We start from the raw sequence: 13762 nt of genomic DNA, 5'->3' as shown, positions 1-13762 counted from the left end.
AGGCAGGTGCTATAGATAGGTAGCATTGAGTACATTAGACATGTAGCATGTCAGCAGGTTTAGGCGAAGTAACTAGAGAACATAAACATTTTGCAGCTGTTAGGCCAGGGAAAAACTGAGTAAGCACTAGTGGTGCCTTATAGCCAAAGTGTTCTCTACGATGACTGCAATGCTTGGTTATAGAACCAAGTGCAGTGCTATAAGTTATATTTAATATATATATTCTATCCATATGCTAACTCACTTGAAAGTGATGCAATATATATGTAAAAAGTTGTCTAGAAAATATCTAAATGTAAAATATATTTTGCTTCAAGATTTCACAAGTAACAACATTTCATTGTATAGGAATCTTAAGAATCTAATTTGGATGCTTGCAGTGAGAGTAGCAAGGGAAAGTTATGCGCATGTAGCTATTGGAGGAATCGATTGCTACATCATAAAGAGGTGAGCAACAGTAAGATTGGCAGTCCCATTGGTAAAAGAATGATGGGTTATTTCCACTGCCAATAAATAAAATATACAGGGTAAAACTAAAAATAAATAGGCTGCAAGAAACACTTGAGCCATGTCCCACACCCTCCAATGCTTAAACATTCTTCTCAGTTTGTGACTACATTCATGTCAGAAAGGTTCCTGTGTACCTGCTTGTTTCCATATTCCATCCCTGGTATTTATTTGCATAAAAACAAAATCTAATTGTATAACTGAGGCATGAAATAGGTACTTATATATTTTTATATTATTGTATTCAGAGTCCCTTCCATCCACACAGAACTTGTTAATGTGGTGCTGATTGTCAGTGTTTGGGTACTGTGTATTATACCCATTGAGGCACAGCATGGCACATCTGGCTTTAGATTTACTTTCATATAAAAAAGACAGATTCAAACACAAAAATGATTAGACATTTAGCATAATGAGTATGACATGCTGACCTTATCTCTCTTTATGTACATCTTTATATCACATGCCTCACTCAGGCATCCCTCTTTTTCCAAGTAATTCTGCACATGATGTTGTATGCAGCTATTTGATTGCGAGGTGCCTCCTGTTTTGTTCTCAAACCTTTCATAACTGCTATATTTGTCAATAGCTTTCTGCATGATTGTGACAGCCTATTACACAACAAGTCCAAAGATTCTTTAAAGAATCATTATGCAAGTCTTATCTAAATCATAAAGAAGGCTCATATTGATGCAGTAAAGGTGACACAAGAATAACATACTTACCTGATGAAGGAATTGGTCTGATGCTCGGGAGTGCTTGGCCAGAGCACGTGCTGAAACAGGATGAGCATATTTAAATTAAGGGTTGTTTTTGTACCCAGATTTGAAGAACTTGATCTTCTCAGTCACCAAATTCGTTGGTTTTATGACATTTAATAAACCCTTTTTTACTGAATGTTTTTCCTTTAATTTGTGAAGTTTTGGCTGAGGTGGATCTTTTTCCTGTACCAAGCTGGGCAAATCATGTTCCCTAATAGGCTTGGATAAAGGTGAAGGTGAGCGTCCATTGCAGCTTCCTGTTCCTGCATTTGATGGGCATTTGCCACTGATGTTAGTAACAATATGGCAAATGAGAGGGCGCTGATAAGCTTGGTATACTTAACACACCTAATTAGTTAAGATTAGGTCAAAACAAAAAATAAATCATAAGCGGTGTATTTAGTCAATCTTTTACTAGTGGAAATAATCCCTGATACATAAATTCATAAAACAGTATATGAAAACATTTGAAGACACATGAATTAAAATTAGATACAATATTTATGACTAGTGCTGTAGGAATACCACCCTGATATCAAAATATATATTTACAATAATCGCTTTTTAAAATGCATTGATCAATGTTTGATTCCTTAAAATCAATTGGTTTCTTCCTGGATATAAGGGACAGTCTTTATAGTCCTTATAAATTTTCAACAGATGAAATCACTTTTGGTTGTATGGTTTATTGCATACAAAACTATCAGTGTGATAAAATTAATATACTGGATAAAAGCAATAAAATGTTCCTTATTTACGATACTTTGTATCCTTGCTTGGTTATATATATAACTTTAACTCACAGAAAGTTGCAGCGACTGTATCCAGATGTCGCTGTGATGTATTTCAGAGACTGTGGTCTTTAATCGTAACACGCTCCTTGCGTGTGGGCCGCTTTATGTGCTGCAGCTCCTATCCTCTGGCACAGGATTCTCGACTCCCTCCGTGGGGAGGTTACCGGCAGAGGTACGCCGCTCTTTGCGTGTGAATATCTGATGAGCTGTTAACTTTCTGTTTCCAATACTCACAGCTCCCTGTTTGTGACAAGCAGTCTTGATGTAAGTATGATCCTCGAGGTGAATGGGCACCCGCTCTTAGCGTTAATACGCGCGGGTAAATACTAGGTACCTAGTGGGTTTGGTTCTGGTAACAGGCAACTTCAACTTCTCGAGGATCATACTTACATCAAGACTGCTTGTCACAAACAGGGAGCTGTGAGTATTGGAAACAGAAAGTTAACAGCTCATCAGATATTCACACGCAAAGAGCGGCGTACCTCTGCCGGTAACCTCCCCACGGAGGGAGTCGAGAATCCTGTGCCAGAGGATAGGAGCTGCAGCACATAAAGCGGCCCACACGCAAGGAGCGTGTTACGATTAAAGACCACAGTCTCTGAAATACATCACAGCGACATCTGGATACAGTCGCTGCAACTTTCTGTGAGTTAAAGTTATATATATAACCAAGCAAGGATACAAAGTATCGTAAATAAGGAACATTTTATTGCTTTTATCCAGTATATTAATTTTATCACACTGATAGTTTTGTATGCAATAAACCATACAACCAAAAGTGATTTCATCTGTTGAAAATTTATAAGGACTATAAAGACTGTCCCTTATATCCAGGAAGAAACCAATTGATTTTAAGGAATCAAACATTGATCAATGCATTTTAAAAAGCGATTATTGTAAATATATATTTTGATATCAGGGTGGTATTCCTACAGCACTAGTCATAAATATTGTATCTAATTTTAATTCATGTGTCTTCAAATGTTTTCATATACTGTTTTATGAATTTATGTATCAGGGATTATTTCCACTAGTAAAAGATTGACTAAATACACCGCTTATGATTTATTTATTTTTTGTTTTGACCTAATCTTAACTAATTAGGTGTGTTAAGTATACCAAGCTTATCAGCGCCCTCTCATTTGCCATATTGTTTGTCCATTTTCTATCTTGAGGAGATAGTGGAGAGTGGCTTAGGTATCCTTTTTAGATTTTAAGCGCTGATAACTGATGTTAGTAACAACAGGTGGTAGAATCCTTTTGGCTGATGGCAAAGCACTGCCCAAAGCTGTAACTTTGATCTGACGGCTTCCTTGTTAGGTGTTGTAGGGAATGGCTGTTTCTTTGCCTTTCTGGTGCTAGTGCTTTGCTTTTCATTCACCAGGATCTCTTCCCTATGCTCACGTTTTGCAGTAGCAGGAATGCATTTCTCCTCTGCAATCGGCATAGACTTCCCAGATATCATCAGTAGAGGCAAGTGGTGTTTTCTGTAAATGAAAAATATTTATAAATCTATTTACGTAAAATATCTAAATTTGGGCAAATAACCAGATAACTAATAGGATGCATGTATCATTTTGTTAAGAGTATTTAATCTGTATTAAATATGAGCAAAAACATTTTCTTATTAGTTTTTCATTGTTTGCAAAAACTTTGAATTAGGTTTGTCTGAAATGTGTTCATTATTCATTGCTTCATTTAATTTCCCCTATCTTTTTTAAATGGAAAAATGAAATTAACTAATAAACGAAAGAAAGAATTTCAGACAAAATTAGTTCAAATGTATTCATTCCTTTTAAAAAATAATGAAAAATTATTAATTTAAATGAATCTGTATCTCCTACACAAACATATTCAGGCCCATTTATCAAAGGGCTTGCGGACCTGATCCGACACTGCGGATCAGGTCTGCAAGACCTCGCTAAATGCGGAGAGCAATACGCTCTCCGCATTTAACATTGCACCAGCAGCTCACAAGAGCTGCTGGTGCAACGCCGCCCCCTGCTGACTTGCAGCCAATCAGCCGCCAGCAGGGGGGGTGTCAATCCGGCGATTCCTGTCCGCCTGCTCTGAGCAGGCGGACAGGGTTATGGAGCAGCGGTCTTTAGACCGCTGCTTCATAAGTTGTGTTTCTGGCAAGTCTGAAGACTCGTCAGAAACACGGCCCTTCAAGCTCTGTTCGGAGATTGATAAATGGGCCTGATTAAGTCTAATAATTTAATGTAACATAGTATCCAAGTGAACAGCTATTTATATTTTTGTCATAATTTTTGCCAAATTGTTCTGTTTCATTTAAAATTTATTTCTGATCTTAAGGTCATCATTTCTCTATGTTCAAGTTGGTACTTTGGTACATTGTCCTTAGCAGCACAGTGAACATGGTCAATCTAAGCATTGTGCCGTTTCGTTCACGGCCAAATGCAGAAGTAGGAGGCCATTTTCAGTATTCGGCTCTTTTCAAAGCCGAATATCCTCTTGTGCAAGTGAAAGAAACTAAGATCTGCGCAAAACTAATTCTTAGTGTGTTTCACTTGCACAAGAGGATACAGGTATTCAGCCCTGAAAAGAGACGAACACCAAAAATATTCTCCTACTTCCGCATTCAGCAGTGAACGAAATGGCACGAATGTACTGAATCTACTGTATAATATAGCCTGTTACAAAACAGTAAAAAAGTACAGCAATCTCATATTAGTATATGTCTGGAAAATTTAGAATCTTATACTTACTCCTATGACTAAGGATTTTAAACCATCTAGATTGTAAATTCCCACGGGAATAGGGCCCTCAATTCCCCCTGTATTTGTCTGTAAAATGTTGTCTTTTTTGTATTGTTTCTCCGTTGTACTTTTAATCCTTGTACCCATGGGCAGCGCTGCGGAATCTGTTGGAACTTTATAAATAAAGAATAATAATAATCTGTACTCCCTACACAATATGGAACCCTACAAAATGCATTAGGTTGTGTTAATATATCTTCTTCATTCATGTTTATTATTTCTTTATGTGTTTTTTAAATGCACAAATAAAACATTTATACCTCCCTATTTGTTTTTATAAATGATGACTACTTTTTAAATTAATATTTACTTCCAGTGCATTCATCTGATTCCCATGAAAAATTATATTATATTACTAATAACCACGGTGAAACAGAGAGATAACAAAATACTAAATAATAACTGATTATTGTGCTGTAAATACTGTTATATATAAAACAGGCTTGTGATAAAAAACAGTCATATAGATACTGAAGAGACTGGGGAGACATTTTAAGTATTAGTAATTATGGTACTAAGATACTTCATGTATGGAATTTAAATGAATATAAAGGTGTAACCTAATGCTGTATCAACAGTCTAATTTATAGAAAATCTGTTATAATAGAGGTAAAAATAGTTCTACTTACCCTTTAAATCAACAGATTCAAGGACCCTCTTTTTCTGTTGTGGAATTACCATAGCATGCCTCTGGTAAACACAATGATCAGTGGTGAGTTGTTTATTAGGAGTCAAATACTTGCATTTTTATACCTTTTGATACTTCCAAAGCAGGTGTAATAAGTCGTCTCTGAGGAAGATGTAATTTCTCAGAGGATTTGTTTGCCCAAAGGCAAAGCCTTTTATCATTTTATGGTGATGGCACAGTTTAATAGAGTAACAGTAGTTATGATGTCACAGTGCAGATGCACAAGGATTCTAGAACTAAAGGGACAATCTCAGTTATGATGTCACAGTACAGATGCACAAGGATTCCATAACCAGAGAGAAAGCAGGTTCAACCTAACTAAGCTATGTCAAAGTATACTCTAATATATTCTGTAGTGCACTTGAGTAGCCTACATTAATAAATACTTGTATAAAAAGCTGTATAAAAGTACCTTATTCAAAACATACAATGTCATATAAGTTAAGGTGTAAGGTAAAACAACTCGTAATATGTTTTATTAATTTAAAAAATGATGTTTATTGTAAACTTTAATTTGGCCTGATTGATTGTAATCAAAGCTCCCATATTTTGTAGGTATGCAACTTATTAGGAGTTCTGTCCTGCTGTCCCTCCTTCAGAGACAGTTGACACCCTTGACTTTCTTGAATTACCATTGGGACAACTAACATCTATTTCATACTCTTTCCTATCCACAGACCCTTTTTGACTTTTTCCCTACCTTAAAAATCCTACCATATAATCTACTGTGATTTCGCATGTGGGTTTTTGTAATCCTGTCTGAGCTTCCCAGTCCCAAATTGGATCTGGGAAGAGTTTTGAGATATGTAACATGGTGTTTTAGCATTGATTGCAACACTGGTTTATTATAAACATTATTAAAAGTAAGAAAGGGCAAATGAAGAAACAAATCTCACCCAACTTTAAATTGAAGCAGCTGTAAATGTTGTAGATTCAATTAAGGTCACTGGTAAAACATGCTGATAATGTTTTACTCATCTTATGTATTTTATAAAGGCATATTTGGGAGACAAGTGTACATTGCTGTAAGCAATATACTTACACTCAGGCTTTATTTGTGTGTGTGTTTAACATTTTCTTGTAAGTTACTAAACAATGTAAATACGTTTCCTTACACTTTAGTCCCCAGAAAAAAGTAATGTTTCAGCCTCACTACTAAAACAGAGATTGTCTCAAGATATTTAAATGAAACAAATAATGGGCTAGATTACAAGTGGAGTGCAGTTATCAATAATGCAGGGAGAGTTAAGGCGCCCTCAGAACCATGTTAAGAATAGAGTACAATCTTGTTATACAAGTGGGTGGTAAAATTATTAACCAGAGGGTCTTAATGTAGCTGACATTTTTAGTGTGCCCTATAAGTTTTATGGATAGCACAGGGAGCAACATTATCGCTCATATTACAACACAAAATAACGCTTAAAAATGTTGCGCATATAGAGATGTCATGGAAAGTGTTAAACCTCGAAAATAGTTCAAACAAACCACATGAAAAATAAATTATTTCACTTATAGTCCTACATACATATTAAGGCCTAGATTACAGCATGAGAACGAGGCACCCATTGGAGCCTATGGAAGAGCGCTCTTGTCAGCGCAATGATTACTTGTAATACCAGTGCACATTATTACTGGTAATACTAAGTTTAGCGCAAATATCGCTTTCCCGGAAGCGATATTTTGCACTCACTTTGTAATCTTGCCCAATATGTTTGTATAACTGAATACAATAACATAAAAATAAATAAATAGCTATTTCATGCCTCAGAGTCCCTTCCATCCACACAGAACTTGCTAATGTGGTGTTGATTGTCAGTGTTGGGGTAATGTGTATTATACCCATTGAGGCACAGCATGGCACATCTGGCTTTAGATTTACTTTCATATAAAAAAGACAAATTCAAACACAAAAATGATTAGACATTTAGCATAATGAGTATGACACGCTGACCTTATCTCTCTTTATGTACATCTTTATATCACATACCTCACTCAGGCATCCCTCTTTTGCCAAGTAATTCTGCACATGATGTTGTATGCCGCTATTTAATTGTGTGGTACCTCCTGTTTTCTTCTCAAACTATTTATAATGGCCACATTTGTCAATAGCTTTCTGCATGATTGTGACAGCCTATTGCACAAGTCCAAAGATTCTTTAAAGAATCATTATGAAAGTCTTATCTAAATTATAAAGAAGGCTCGTATTGATTCAGTAAAGGTGACACAAGAATAACATACTTAACTGAGGAAGGAATTGGTCTGAAACAGGGTGAGCATATTTAAATTGAGGGTTGCATTTGTACCCAAATTTGAAGAACTTGATCTTGGCCTCCAAGTTCGTTGGTTTTATGGCATTTAATAAACCCTTTTTTATTTATTTTTACTGAATTATTTTCCTTCAATTTGGGCAGTTTTGGCAGAGGTGGCTCTTACCATCTTAATGGGAGGAGATTCCACTGCTTCATTCATTACTTGTGAGAAATAAGAACCTGGCCACCAGGAGGAGGCAAAGACACCCCAGCCAAAGGCTTAAATACCTCCCCCACTCCCCTCATTCCCCAGTCATTCTTTGCCTTTCGTTACAGGAGGTTGATAGAGAAGTGTCGGAAGCTTGAAGTAGTCTCTTATGGAGGGTAGTACTCTTCGAAATGGGACTGGAGTTTTAAGTAGTCCTGTCAGCCTCTCAGTGTGAGCATCGGTGAAAGTTAGAGTCCGGAGATGCAGGGGGATATTTCTTCTGCAAAACCATCCCGACTCATGATTAACAGCTCCTTAAGCAATCAGCGTTGACGAGTTTCGATGCCTGCTTTATTCTCTCAAGTCCATGTCAGGAGTGATACTACTAACCTGTCACACTTGAAGGGCCGTGTTCCTGTTCCAAGGCATAGATACTGGTAAGATTGTTTCATTTTATACACATATGATAACGCAAGAAGAGAGGGTCACAGTGTGTCTCCATTTATCTGTATAGAATCATGGGTTAATATCCCTGGAAAGGGGATTATTGAACAGGGGGGATTTATGCATAACATTTTATTGTGTTTGATGCTATGTCATGTGTGAGATGAGGCTCTAGCAACGTGTGAACAGTCAGGCATAAAATCGGTGCGATTACACATGTAGCTCCCAAAGGCCCTACTGATCCTCCCACGGGAGGGGCCTCGTGGCCGCCAGATTTCGCTGCCCAGTTGCAAGAAGCGGTTTCTGCGGCCTTCCATGCCCTACCACGCCCTGCGAAGCGCAAGCGAAGGGAAAGACATAGCCTTCCGTCCCAGGGCTTATCTATTCTGTTGGATGTCTCTCAGTCTGAGAGATTATCCGATGATGAGAACACCTCCGACTCTCTGGGATGGAATCGGCGTCTTCGAAACCTCCGACTTCGGAGGAGCCAGATTTTAAGTTTAAAATGGAGCATTCGTGCTTTTTACTGAAAGAAGTGCTTGCTACGTTGGAGGTCTCGGAATCAAAACTTCCAGAAGAACCTTCAATCCCTAAACTAGATAGGGTTTACGAGGACAGGGTGGTGCCTCAGACCTTCCCAGTGCCCATGAAGATGGCTACTATTATTAGGAAAGAGTGGGAGAAACTGGGCTTGTCCTTTTCTCCTTTTACCTCTTTTAAGAAGTTGTTCCCCGTTCCGGACTCTCAGCTCAAGCTATGGGGGGCCATTTCTAAGGTTGATGGAGCTATCTACATGCTCGCTAAGCATACGACTATTCCCCTCGAGGAGAGTTGGTCGTTCAAGGAGCCCATGGATAAAAAGTTAGAGTCCATGTTGAGAAAGATGTTTCAACTTATGGGGTGGGTTTTCCAACCTGCAGCTGCAATCGCTACAGTGGCGGGTGCGGCTACCTACTGGTGTGATGCATTGTCCACTACGGTCGCGGTGGAGACTCCCCTCAAGGTGATACAGAAAAAGATTTAGGCCTTATGGGTAGCTAATTCTTATATCTGTGATGCAAACATGCAGGTCATTCGCCTAAATGTCAAGACATCAGGTTTCTCTGTTCTAGCCTGTAGGTCACTGTGGTTAAAGTCGTGGTCGGCTGACATGAATTTCAAGTCGAGATTACTATCCCTCCCGTTTCAAGGGAATGTTCTCTTTGATCCAGGCCTGGACTCTATAATATCCACGGTCATGGGAGGTAAGGGTGCTTTCCTTCCACAGGATATGAAGAATAAGCCCAAGAGCTCTACTTTTCGTCCCTTTGTTCGGAAAAGTCTCAGTACTAGCAGCCTGCTGCAAAGGCCGAACAGTCCAAGGGATCTTGTAAGCCAGCTCAATCTTGGAACAAGTCCAAGCAGAACAAGAAGCCCACCGAGACAAAGTCGGCATGAAGGGGCGGCCACCGATCCGACGCTAGATCGCGTAGGGGGCAGACTATCTCTGTTCGCAAAGGGTTTGATGAGAGACGTACAGGATTGTTGGGTTCTGGAGGTTATCAACCAGGGTTACAGGATAGGATTCAAGACACATCCGCCCAGGGGCAGATTCCTCCTGTCAAACCTATCCTCAAGACCAGAGAAGAGAGATGCCTTTCTAAAGTGCGTGAGGGATCTCTCATCTCTCGGAGTAATCATTCCAGTACCTCTAGCAGAAAGGGATCTAGGGTACTATTCAAACCTTTTCGTGGTCCCAAAAAAGGAGGGTACGTTTTGCCCAATTCTAGACCTAAATTGCCTAAACAAGTTTCTGTCAGTCCCAACGTTCAAAATGGAGATGGTCAGATCGATTCTGCCCCTAGTTCAAGAGGGGCAATTTATGACGACATTAGGCTTGAAGGATGCCTACCTTCACGTGCCAATCCACAAGGACCACGTCAGGTTCCTAAGATTCACGTTTCTGGACCAACACTTCCAGTTTATGGCCCTACCGTTCAGTCTAGCGACTGCCCCAAGAGTCTTTATGAAAGTTCTGGGAGCGCTGCTCGCGGTAGCTCCTTATCTGGATGATATGCTGGTCCAGGCTCCGTCCTGCAGTCTCGCAGAGGAACACTCGAGGGCTCTTCTTCTTTTCTTTTGATCCCATGGATGGAAGATAAACGAAGGAAAGAGTTCTCTGGTTCCCAGCAACAGGGTGGAGTTTCTGGGTATGATAATAGATTCCATATCGATGAAGATATTGTTGACATACCAGAGACGTTCCAAGATTGCTTACAGCTGTCTTGCCCTTCAGACCTCAGTTTCTTAAAGGGACAGATTTCGGCGTTATCTGTGCTGTTATACAAGAAGCTAGCGGAGATTCCTGATATTCAATCCTTTGTTCAGGCACTGTCTAGGATCATACCTGTCTTTAGAAATTCTGTTCCTCCTTGGAGCTTAAACTTGGTTCTTAAGGTTTTGCAGAGGGCTCCATTTGAGCCTATGCATGCACTTGACATTAAGATTCTTTCCTGGAAGGTTCTATTTCTTCTGGAAAGGAAAGGTTACTGCATAACTTGGATGTGATTCGAGCCTTGAAGTTTTTGCTTCAGGTCACGAAAGATTTCAGACAGACTTCGTCCTTATTTGTGGTGTATTCAGGGAAGCGTAGGGGGCAGAGGGCCTCTTCCACTTCTCTGTCTGAAATAGCAGGACATAAGCCTCCTCAGAGGATTACAGCTCACTCAACTAGAGCTGTGTCCTCTTCTTGGGCCTTTAAGAACGAAGCATTTGTGGAGCAGATTTGTAAGGCGGCTACTTGGTCCTCCTTACATACTTTTACAAAGTTTTACAAATTTGATGTTTTTGCCTCGGCGTAAGCTGTTTTTTGGGAGAAAGGTTCTGCAGGCTGTGGTGCCCTCAGTGTAGGGTTCACCTCCTTTTACCCTCCTGTTTTTTGTTCATTCAGTGTCCTCTAGAGCTTGGGTATTTGTTCCCACAAGTAATGAATGAAGCAGTGCACTCTCCTCCTAATGGGGAGCTTAGGTTTTTTTAGTTAGGATTTTATTTGGGGGGTTGGTTGTGTGGGTGGTGGGTTTTACTGTTGGGGGGTTGTTTGTATTTTTGTTACAGGTAAAAGAGCTGATTTCTTTGCCCCGCAAAAGGCCCTTTTAAGGCTATTAAAGGCTACTATTGGTGGTTTATTGTAGGCTAGGGTTTTTTTTTTATTTTGGGGGGCTTTTTTATTTTGATAGGGCTATTAGATTAGGTTAATTAGTTTAAATATCTGATAATTTCTTTTTTTATTTTGTGTAATTTAATGTTTGTTTGTAATTTAGGTAATTGTATTTAATTTAGGTAATTTATTTAATTGTAGTGTTAGGTGTAAGTGTAACTCAGGTTAGGATTTATTTTACAGGTAAATTTGTATTTATTTTAGCTAGGTAGTTAGTAAATAGTTAATAACTATTTACTAACTTTTCTACCTAGTTAAAATAAATACAAACTTGCCTGTAAAATAAAAATAAACCCTAAGCTAGCTACAATGTAACGATTAGTTATATTGTAGCTATCTTAGGGTTTATTTTATAGGTAAGTATTTAGTTTTAAATAGGAATTATTTAGGTAATGATAGGAAATTTCATTTAGATTTATTTTAATTATATTTGTTAGGGGGTGTTAGGGTTAGGGTTAGACTTAGGTTTAGGGGTTAATAAATTTAGTATAGTGGCAGCGACGTTGGGTGCGGCAGATTAGGGGTTAATAAATAAAGGTGGGTGGCGACGATGTTAGGGGCGGCAGATTAGGGGTTAATAATATTTAACTAGTGTTTGCGAGACGGAGTGCGGCGGTTTAGGGGTTAACATGTTTATTATAGTGGCGGCGATGTCTGGAGCGGCAGATTAGGGGTTAATAAGTATAATGTAGGTGTCAGCGATGTCGGGGCGGCAGATTAGGGGTTAATAAGTGTAAGATTAGGGGTGTTTAGACTCGGGTTCATGTTAGGGTGTTAGGTGTAAGCATAAATTTAGTTTCCCCATAGGAATCAATGGGGCTGCGTTACGGAGCTTTACACTGCTTTTTTGCAGGTGTTAGATTTTTTTTCAGCCGGCTCTCCCCATTGATGTCTATGGGGAAATCATGCACGAGCACGTAAAACCAGCTCACCGCTGCTTAAGCAGCGCTGGTATTGGAGTGCGGTATGGAGCTCAATTTTGCTCTATGCTCACTTCTTGCCTGATAACGCCGGGTTTATAAAAACCTGTAATACCAGCGCTGTAGGGAAGTGAGCGGTGACAATAACTTGCAAGTTAGCACCGCACCCCTCATAACGCAAAACTCGTAATCTAGCCGTAAGATAATTTGATAATAGAAGTAAATTAGAAATTTGTTTAAAATGTTATGTTCTATCTAGATAATGAAAGAAAAAAAATGGGTTTTATGTCCCTTTAAATTTCCTCTATCTTTTGTAAATGGAAAAAGGAAATTAACTAATTAACAAAATTAATAAAATTAGTTCAAATATGTCCATTCGTTTTGTAAATGAATGAAAAATTATTAATTTAAATGAATCTGTATCTTCTACACAAACATACTAAGTCTAATAATTAAATGTAGCATAGTATCCAAGTTAACAGCTGTTTAAATTTTTGTCATAATTTTTGCCAAATTGTTCTGTTTAGTTTAAAAATTATTTCTGATCTAAAGGTCATCATTTCTCTATGTTCAAGTTGGTATTTTGGAACATTGTCCTTAGCAGCACAGTGAACATATACAATATATTGTGTAGAAATGTGCATTTGTGACGTTTCGTTCACTGTTGAATGCGGAAGTAGGAGGCTATTTTCAGTATTTGGCTATTTTTGAAGCTGAATATCCTCTTGTGCAAGTGAAAGAAACTAAGATCTGTGCAAAACTAGATCTTAGTGTGTTTCACTTGCACAATAGGATATTTGGCCCTGAAAAGGGACGAAGGGGTCTATTTATCAAAGCATCAATCTCAGTGCATTCGCCGGTGTCAATATGCATTCGCCGGTGTCAATATGCTCGTCAGACATCGCTACCGTGGATCTGAATACAATCCCCTTATTTATAAAAAAAAAGCCGTCAAAAACACACGCATCAAGTATGGTGTGAAGAGCATCGGACTGTTGTTAACTAACAGTCATCGATGACGCGATTATTCTGGTTTTTCCCAACTTTATACCATTTCATTACTGTCAATGAACAAGCACATTTCTCTAAAGCTAATCTTTTATTTTTCAACTGTTAATGTCCAAGAAATAGATTGATTTATAACTCAACAAACAACATCTCATAGAAAGTTATTGTTACATTAATTTGTTATACAAAAAAATCTGTTATATGATA

At 38.5% G+C, this 13762-nt stretch overlaps 1 pseudogene; it reads right to left on the bottom strand.

Moving 5' to 3' along the window:
• Positions 1-13762, bottom strand: part of LOC128661526 (putative tyrosine carboxypeptidase MATCAP2) — a 56321-nt pseudogene that overhangs the window by 31324 nt on the left and 11235 nt on the right.

The sequence above is a fragment of the Bombina bombina genome, chromosome 5 (genome assembly GCF_027579735.1).
Source record: "Bombina bombina isolate aBomBom1 chromosome 5, aBomBom1.pri, whole genome shotgun sequence".
NCBI classification, from domain to species: domain Eukaryota; kingdom Metazoa; phylum Chordata; class Amphibia; order Anura; family Bombinatoridae; genus Bombina; species Bombina bombina.
The sequence above is the reverse complement of the archived record's forward strand: the minus strand, read 5'-3'. Positions and strand labels throughout refer to the sequence as shown.